This window comes from Pleurodeles waltl, chromosome 7 (genome assembly GCF_031143425.1).
Source record: "Pleurodeles waltl isolate 20211129_DDA chromosome 7, aPleWal1.hap1.20221129, whole genome shotgun sequence".
In the NCBI taxonomy this organism is placed as follows: Eukaryota; Metazoa; Chordata; class Amphibia; order Caudata; family Salamandridae; genus Pleurodeles; species Pleurodeles waltl.
Window position 1 is genome coordinate 213246986 of NC_090446.1, and position 9879 is coordinate 213256864.

The window sequence follows — 9879 nt, forward strand, 5'->3', positions numbered from 1 at the left end:
TCCAGGTGTGCAGCAAATGGTGTTAGGCATAGTACCCCATGGGCAGGTGATTTTCCTACAAACTGCTAGTGCATGGCTTCCTGCATAGGGCTGCTCCCTGTGTGTTGTGTCCTCCAACGGTAGTGGTGTTGCTGGCATTGACCATGTGTCTCCTCTGTCTTTCCACCCCTTCTTGTTTTGTCACCCTGTCCTTGTATGCATTAGCAACATCTGGCAGAGGAGCAGAGGCACCAGCGACAGAGGGAGCTGCATCCCACATAGCCCATGAGGGTGAATCTACGGAGTCTGAATGCACCAGTGGGACGAAGGGCGAGGGGTGCTCCACAACGGGACAGGAGGGGACACCAGCGACAGCGACTCCTCCTCTGATGGGAGCTCCCTTGCGGTGGCGGGCACCTCTGTGCCCACCGCAACAACAGGTACAGCCGCCACCCCCCCCCCCCACCAGCACCTCCCTCCCAGCAGCCCCTCAGTGTGTTTCCTGTGCCTGCTCACTCAGGAGGGTGGGCATCTCCTTCACCCCAGGTACCTCAGGCCCTGCCCCAGTCAGCCCTGCTGCCCTCAGTGTGGAGGCTATTGACCTCCTGAGATACCTCACAGTTGGGCAGTCAACCATTGTGAATGCCATCCAGGGTGTCGAGAGGCATTTGCAGCAAACAAATGCATACCTGGAGGGCATTAATTCAGGCTTGGCGGCCCAACAGAGAGCATTTCAGGCTCTGGCCTCAGCACTGATGGCAGCCATTGTCCCTGTGTCCATTCTCCCCCTCCAATTTCCACTATTCAGACCCAATCCCCTCTACTTCAGCCTATCCCAAGCACACCGTCAGACCAGCATGCACACACATCAACACACAAAAGTGGCTCAGGAAAACATAAGCACCACACATCCCACAAGCACTCACACAAGCACCCCACCCATGCAGACACACCAACATCCACTGCCTCCACTGTGTCCCCCTCCTCCACGTCCTCTACCTCCCTTCCAGTCTCGTCTCCACTCACACCTGCATGCACTACATCCTCAGCCACTACCTCCATCACCACCACGCCCATCACTACACACCATTCACGTGCAATCACCACCCCACTACCATTCACACGTCCCCTGTGTCCTCTCCCAGTGTGTCTGTGAGCCCTCCTCCCAAAGTACACAAACGCAGGCACACACCCACTCAATAGCCATCCACCTCACAACAGCCTCCAACCCATGCACCTTAACCCAAACTCAGCAGACGTACACCTCCTACAACCACTACCTCTTCCTCCACTTCCAAACCCCCTCCATCTTCCCTTCCCAGTGTGTCAAAAAAACTTTTCCTAGATAACTGGATCCTCTTCCCTACATCTCTCCCCGTCCTTCCCGTAGGCGCCAGGAAGTTTAGATCCCAGCCCAGCACCTCAGCCACCAAATCTGGATCTGCTGTGGTCCTTGCTGCTCTAGTACTTTCAAAGGGGGTACTTGTCAGAGCTGCCAGTGTGCCACTGACAGAAAAAAAGGACCACGCTATTCTACCACCTGCAAAGCTCAAAAAGGGACCGGCTTCCAGCAGGGGACAGTCACACCACCCACCCAGCAAGGCCTCGCACAAACACCGAGTGGACAGTGCCAAGGTCCTTGCAGTGACTGTCAAGATGGGAAAGGGCCACAAGCCAAAGGGCACATCACCTCTGGGCACGATGTCACCTGGTGAAGGGCTGGTGACCACCAAATCATCAGGGATGGCAGCCACATGCACCATAGTCACCACCGCCGCTCTGACCGTCACCTGCACCGCCGCTGCCACAACATCAGTCTGCAGCATCCTCCCCAAGGATCAGCCATCCGAGGCTGCCGGAGACGGTATGGTGTCTCCATCCACCGCAACAGTCACTTGAACCATGGCCAGCACTGGCAGCATCTCCGCCGCAGCCACCGCCACCTGCACCACCATCAGCACTGCCGCATGCACAGCCGATGCCACTCTGTCGGACGCCAGCCCCATCCCCAGTGTGCAGTCATCAGAGTCTGCAGGTGATGCCATTAGACACGCCACTTGAGACACCACCTCCAGCACTGACACGAACCAGCAGTTGGCAGCCTAAGTCGCCGCAGGATGGAGTGTGGGTCTGCCTCCATGAAGTATCATGCTACCTGTTCCAGGTACATCGAATGGCTGAGACACCCAGGTGAGACGAAGTCAGCTGCCAAACCCCAGCTGCAGCATCACTGGGCACAAAGCCCTCTCCAGAACCAGTGGAGAAAAGAATCCACTAACCCAGTCCTTGGCAGAATGAAGCACTCTGGGCACAAAGCCCCCTCCAGAACCAGTGGAGACAAGCATCCACTAACCCAGTCCTTGGCAGGATGAAGCACTCTGGGCACAAAGCCCCCTCCAGAACCAGTGGAGAAAAGCATCCACTAACCCAGTCCTTGGCAGGATGAAGTACTCTGGGCACCAAGCCCCCTCCAGAACCAGTGGAGAAAAGTATCCACTAACACAGTCCTTGGCAGGATGAAGCACTCTGGGCACCAAGCCCCCACCAGCACCAGTGGAACATGCTTGAGAGTCTGTGGCTTTGCACTCCCCAGGACCAAGCAGTGGGCAACCCACCCACTTGAGAGACTTGAGAGACTGTGGCTGCCCACCCACTTGAGAGACTATGGCTTTGCACTCCCCAGGACCAAGCAGTGGGCAAATCCCCCACTTGAGAGACTTGAGAGACTGTGGCTTTGAACTCCCCAGGACCAAGCAGTGGGCAAATCAACCACTAAAGAGACTTGAGAGACTGTGGCTTTGCACTCCCCAGGACCAAGCAGTGGGCAACCCACCCACTAGAGAGACTTGAGAGTCTGTGGCTTTGCACTCCCCAGGACCAAGCAGTGGGCATGGAGCCCCCTCGAGGAGCAGTGGCGTCGTACCATCATCCGGCTGATGTGCCCCCCTCTCCTTCTCCCTGAGGTGCCTGTTTTTTTTTTTGACCTGATGCCCCTGCAGTGTTCTTTCCGTTTTGAGGCAGGTGTCATGTGTGGGCTTCGCCCATGCTTTTTGGAACCTCAGGTCCACGGGCATTTCATGGGACAGTGTACGTACTTGTCTACTTGCTGTAAATATTTGTGTATACTGATTATTTGCTGTTCTCTTGGCCTATCTGATTGTTTGAATATTACACTAGTTAAACTCATTTTGTTTTGTCCTTGCGTTCTTCCAGAGGGTGACGGGGTGTATCTGTGATGTTTTTGGATATATGTGTGTGTGTGTTGTGGGTGGGGGTGGTGGAGTTGCATTTTGCGTGTGTGTGTCACTCTCTTTTCCCTCTTCCCCTCTACTGCGTGCTAGGTGCAGTACCCACCGCCGTCATCCCCGTCGCCGCCTTCTTTCCACTTCGTGGTGTATTAATAGATACAGCAACATGGGCAGGACATGTAACTCGGGCTTCATGGCGTCCTGGTTCTTCGTTGAGTGTGGAGAGGTGAGTGTTTTCCCTTCTGTATACTGTTTCCTCTGTGCTTTTGATGGCATTGGTACCGCCCCGGAAAAGCTGGCCGATTGATGCCTTGTAATGGTGTGGGCGGTACATTGTGTTCTGCCTGTCTGATGGCGGTGACCGCCGAGGTGTTTGTTGCTACCGCCGTGGCAGTCGGAGTGTTAAAGTGGCTGTCTGTGTTGGCAGTTTCCGCCATGGTCATGATTCAATTTTTTCAACCGCTGGCCTGTTAGCGGTATTCCCGCCACTTTAACACCGACTGCCAGGGTTGTAATGAGGGCCACAGCTCTAAAAAAAGGAATTTGGAAAGAAAAATGATACTACTCTGTTTGCCAACTTCGGTGGTGCATCTGCAATCTTCTTGGATTGTCCCATCAATCTTCTTGGGTGCCTGCCTGAAGCGGTCCGATAAGGTAAGCATGAGTGTTACGGTGCAATAGAAGAGAAGGCCTGTGGATTGTAAAACAGATATGATTATCATATTGAAGAATCAAGAAGGATGGAATGGAAGGTAAGCTTCATGATCAGTAGTGTACCAAGAAGACTCAGAGGTGGCAGAGCAAGAGCAAAGACCTTTGCGATCATCCACCAACAATCACAGACAAGTGTCAGCATGTATCAGGATGATCAAACTCGCAACTGTCATGCTCATCATAACATTTAGCCTAGAGCACTGCATAATGTGACAGTATTATCCATCATATGCCTGTCTCCTCCAGTTTTCTACAATATGCCCCCCACCCAACCACATACTTTCAAGTTTGAGCCAGCCAACCGGAACACATAGCAGCATTGCATTTCACAAATCAAGTAATTGACGCAGCTCTCACCACCAGTCCACAGATTGGAGTAGGCCTCTTAGACTCATCCTCACATCACCCATGTTGATTTCCATGAAGTTGATAACTTCTTTCTTCTGGCAGTTGTTTGAGTTGTGAAATCATGCTCTGATTCCTTTCATCATCCTCCAAATGCAAATTAAAGATTACTATGTCCAACTGCTCCCAAGAGTCATAGGGGGTCATTCTGACCCTGGCGGCCACCACCGACCACGGGAGCACCGCCAACAGGCTGGCGGTGCTCCAACGAGCATTCTGACCGCGGCGGTTCAGCCGCGGTCAGAAGCGGAAAGTCAGCGGTCTCCCGCTGACTTTCCGCTGCTCGTTTGAATCCTCCATGGCTGCGGAGCGCGCTCCGCAGCCATGAGGATTCTGACCCCCCCTACCGCCATCCTGTTCATGGCGGGAAAGCCGCCATGAACAGGATGGCGGTAGGGGGGGTCGCGGGGCCCCTGGGGGCCCCTGCCGTGCCCATGCCAATGGTATGGGCACGGCAGGGGCCCCCGTAAGAGGGCCCCGCAAAGTATTTCAGTGTCTGCCTTGCAGACACTGAAATACGCGACGGGTGCCACTGCACCCGTCGCACCTTCCCACTCCGCCGGCTCGATTACGAGCCGGCATCCTCGTGGGAAGGGAGTTTTTCCCTGGGCTGGCGGGCGGTCTTTTGGAGACCGCCCGCCAGCCCTGGGAAAAACTCATAATACCCTCCGCGGTCTTCTGACCACGGAGCGGTATAATGGGGGCGGAATTCTGGCGGGCGGCCTCCGCCGCCCGCCAGAATCAGAATCACCCCCATAGTCTCTCGACCCAATTGAGATAAAGCGACCTGTAAATGTTTAACAAGAAGAGAAACACTGAATATTTTTTTGTCTGGGCTAGAATTATGTTTGTTAGCTAAATGGACTAGTTGGATTTTCTTTGACAAATGTGAACTAGAAAGCAAAGTACCGGAAAACAAAGAACAAAGCTGTGTGAAAGCACAGGCAAACAAATTTCAGTAAGTGTCAAAGGGGAAGGGACGACATAGCAGTGGTGGGAAGCTCCTTCTTATCACTGGCCGCTTTCTTGGTAGCAGCTTTCTTTGGGGCCATCTTGAAGCTGTCACTTGCCAGTAGCACTCAACTTCACAAGATGAAGAGATGTCAGTGTGGTCATGAGGTCACGCGTCACGTCGAGCACAGGTCTTCTATCTGGCAGTACTGTGGGTAACGTCTCTTTCTTTTATGCACCTAAAAGGAAACATGCAAGAAGAATTAGTGAAACATGGCATTGTTGTTGCAGTTGCATTAGTAGTAGAAACAAACAAAATCACAGAAAGTTACTTTGATAATAAAGAATCTGGCTTGCCATGTAGCCAGGGTGTCTGCTCAGCGTGTGTTCAGTGCAGCTGGTGCAGTTGTGACAGTGAGAAGGACCAGTCTCTACACCCAAAACGTAGAGAGATTGACAATGATCAAAATGAATCAGCACTTTATACCACCAAATTACAGCAAATCTGAAGTACAACAGGAGGTGGATGAGGGTGATGATTGGTCAGAGTCAGGTCATGGTAGTATTTTAGCTGACCATCTTCTGGGTGAACCACCTGAGTTGAGGATGAACTCTACGTCCCTGATTAGTTCTGGGGCACCATAAAACTTTCTACTTTGTACTATGAACTGCTTCGACAAAACTTTTTAGGCAGCTTTCCCTTGTACCAACATGCCATTGGGTGGTTGCGTTTGTACTTCCCCGCCTTCCTAAATAAAGCAGTAATAGTAGCCTGGATTTTTTTCTCTGCTCATGCCATTGATGCAGGCGACATAGAAGGTGGTGATAGGCTCAATGAGTGTCTCAGGGGGACCCCCACTGTAGGTTCTTGCCTTGGTGTTTCGACCTGACTCTGAGACTTCCTGTGCCTTTACTGCTGAGGACTGGGCTGATTTGTGTAACAAAAGTTTGACATTCTTCATCACCTTCAACTTCCACCACGATCAGATCAGGTTTCCTGTTTTCAACACCTTCACTATCACAACTTGCAGGCGTTTCCTTTTGGCCGCTAAGGTGCACCTCCCAGCGGATTGCGTGGTGTTTTCTCAAATCGGTTGTTTGGCCTCGGTTCCATAGTTTGAACCAAGCTTACCCCGACTAACACTTGCTCAGAAAATGCAGCATATGTCAATGTTTGGCTCCTTTTCACTAACTGTAAAGAAGTCCTGCACTGCGGAGGTCAACTTTCTAACAGTGGTGCCACTGCTAATGTCTGAAGAAGTGGCGGTAGGTGGATATTGTTTTGATGATATTTGCCTCTCTGCAGTGCTTTCTTCTTCTGAGGTGGCGGTGGATGTAGGTCAAACCCGGGGCCCTGTAATTACGGAATCTGGTGGAGGTGGATGTAGTGGTATCGGTGCCACATCTCCCGGAGCAGGTTGAGAAGATGGGGTGATGTTTAACTCCACTGGGGCTGGGCTAACATCCATGATGACTGGCTCATCGTCAGACTCGTCATCCTCCTCTTCTTTATCCATAACTTCAGGGCTTTCAGGAACCTTCCTTTTCACTCCTTCATCTCCTGGCGTGTCTCAGGCACAGGTTGCATCGAAGTGGAGTCTTGGTCATCAGAAGGGGGGCTGGAGGAAGAAGATAGCGGCGATCCGCACAAAGGTGGATCTTGTGAAAGAGGGGTTTCTTCAGCTTCCTCTGCAGATCCTGATGTGCTCCTACTTCAGGAAGAACTGCTATTGCTGGCTGCGGCTGTTGTTGTTCACTGGCCTGAGTTTTTGGCAATGATTGGGTGCTATTTTGAGAAAGAGATAAGGCCAATTAAACGTCACTGCTCGTCGTTGTTCCTGTGATTAGAGAGGCTGCCTCTGTGCCAGACATGGGCTTGGGCCTAGTTTGGAATGGGGCCACTGATGCGGGAGTGCTGCTCCCTGCTTGCTCCCCAGAGGCTGGTGAGGCAGGCAAATGTCTTTGCCCAAAAAAGGTCTGGGGCGACATACCAGTGGTGGGATGCTCGTTCTTATCACTGGCCGCTTTCCTGATTGCAGCTTTCTTTGGGGCCATCCTGAAGCTGTCACTTGCCAGTAGCACTTAGCTTCACAAGATGAAGAGATGTCCGTGTGGTCATGAGTGTGGTCACGCGTCACGTGGAGCACAGGCCGTCTATCTGGCAGTACTTTGGGTAATGTCTCTTTCTTTTCATGCACCTAAAAGGAAACATGCAAGAAGGATCAGTGAAACACGGCATTGTTGTTGCAGGTGCATTAGCAGTAGAAACAAACAATATTACAGAAAGTTACTTTAACTTATAAATAATTATGGAATACAGTGTATCCATTCGTAAAAAGAATACACCAACATTAACTTTCATTATCATGTACAGTCATGAAGGATGAAAAAGAACAACAACTACAACATACAGAAAGTAACTGTTAGCTTTGTCTGCATCAAGTTGGCATGTGGCACTCAGGGAGGTGCTGGTGACAAATGGAATAATAATCCTTGAATAATGTAATGTTATGGAATGTAGTGGAACTGTATGCCTATGACACACATGAGGTTAATGGGGAAAACAGGGGGGAAAAAAACAACAAAAAAAACATTTTTAATATGTAACTTATTTGTTTTAGAAAAGAAAAGCAATAAAAAGTTAAAAAATATTTAAATATTATAATAATTATTATTATTATTAGAATGATATTATGAATTTAAATAAAATAAAGTTTGTGAAAAAAAATTGGAAAAAGGATATTTATAAAAAATAGATTTCAATTGCTGATATACTAGGGGAAGGGTTGACTTGCACGAAAAACCATACGAATTTGGGAGGCAAGGAGTGATGGGGGTGTAAAATGCAAATAAAAGTATATAATATAATATAACAAACTGCTCATACAGAACATTTCGTAATAAGCATTGACCTACTAGGCCTGAATAACACACAAAATGCATCAAAAATAAAGGGGATATGGAGGATTAAAGGTCCAGTGTATACCCTCCAATGACAGTTACTACTACTGAAATACACTGTTCCTAGGTCACAAGGGAAGACAGGACGAGTACTCTGGAGTCCTATTTAATAGGAGCAAGAGTCCTCACACACCCAAATGGGTGTCATGCTTCATCATCGGACAAGCTCCTCGTCAGACCGGCGCTGCAATGTCTGACGGGCACCACCCTTCCGGGGGGCTCTTTGCCGGAGATCTTTTCTCGATGATGCCACTCTATCCCGCAAATGAGTAGGGAGAAAGAAAATGGGGAGAGTTCAAAGAAAGAAAAATAAAATTGGCTCAGGACCCTTAATGAGTACTTAACTTTATTCTATCTATGTGGGGTGAAGGCCAAGGTTAAAATATAGATCAGGAGAGTGAGATAGAGATAATGCTCTGTCACTCTCTAACTGTATATCTAATAGCGGTGGGTCAGACAATTATGGGACCTACCTCAAAATCGGGTCGACATGTTTCGCGTCTTCGTGGTCCATGTGGATCCAATGACGCTTCTTCAGGACCTAGTATAAAAGACTTCTCTAACTACAAGCTAAATTGGCTATCATATATCAGAGCTGACAGTCAAACAAAAAATTATCGTCAGTCACTTACTTAAGTCTATTGTGACCCTTAGTGTAATTCCTATTCGTCACCCTAGAAAAGATTAAAGCGTGAATTGTATCTCAAAAATATTCTTGATTCAATTGTAGCAGAATGTACGATAAATTGTGTGGCACACGGTGATCGTGCTGATGGTGACACACTCATGCCAAATAAACAGAGATATGCTTACCCTCCCACATTGAGTTAGGGCTTTATGGGTTCACGCGGGCCATTGGTCAGGTTCAGTTAACACACTGCTAGCGGTAAGGAAAAAATAGATAAATGAGTGAGTCAGGGAGCATATGTAAATTAGCACAGAAGTGTCAGGAATTCTACCCTTACAAACAAGGTAACAAACTCCACTTTTATGGATGGTGGGGGCAGTCCATCGATGCTTATCAGGCGTTTAAAAAATGTTAAAAGCCTAGTATCTGGCCCATCAGGTAGTCAATGCAGGATATGTGGGATTTCTATGGCAAAAAAACCTTTACTATGTACCTGCTTATGATATCTCTAGTTAGAAAATGATCCACGCAGCAAACAGGTCAACAAAAGTGAGTGTATTATGACTTAACTTAGTATTACAATAGAAAAAAGCCGAAATCACTTAATTTATCAAACAGGGACGGAGGTAAAATCTCCAGAGCAGCTACGTGGCGTTTTAGGTAGTCAAAATGTCACCAGTTCGATCGATAAGCGAGCGTAACCCAGTGCCGTGAGAGTGTTCAAACAAGTCAACGCGACGGAACACTTACTGTAAAGAGCCTGGCAGTGGGCGGCTACACCTACCCCTGGACGCGCTCCCGGAAGTAAAAGGGAAGCGCGAACCCGGGGGTAGAAATCCCATCGAGCCCGGAAATCGATGGGGGCGTCTGGCGCGTCCGTTGCTAAGTGACGGCAGTGCGTCTCGCGCCCGAAAATAATTGGTAATGGAAATAAATGACGGGCTTACGACGAGGTTCATTCGTACATGCAAAGACGGCGGCCATCTTAAAGTT

The 9879-nt window shown here is 49.3% G+C and overlaps 1 long non-coding RNA gene across 1 annotated transcript; it reads right to left on the bottom strand.

The window, feature by feature from the left end:
* Positions 1–8826: 8826 nt before the first annotated feature.
* LOC138247232 (uncharacterized) lies at positions 8827–9662 on the bottom strand. The gene is made up of 3 exons (XR_011194377.1): positions 9637–9662; positions 9072–9138; positions 8827–8932 (listed from the first exon to the last, which is right to left on the bottom strand). It is a non-coding gene; the product is annotated as an uncharacterized lncRNA (long non-coding RNA).
* Positions 9663–9879: the final 217 nt, after the last annotated feature.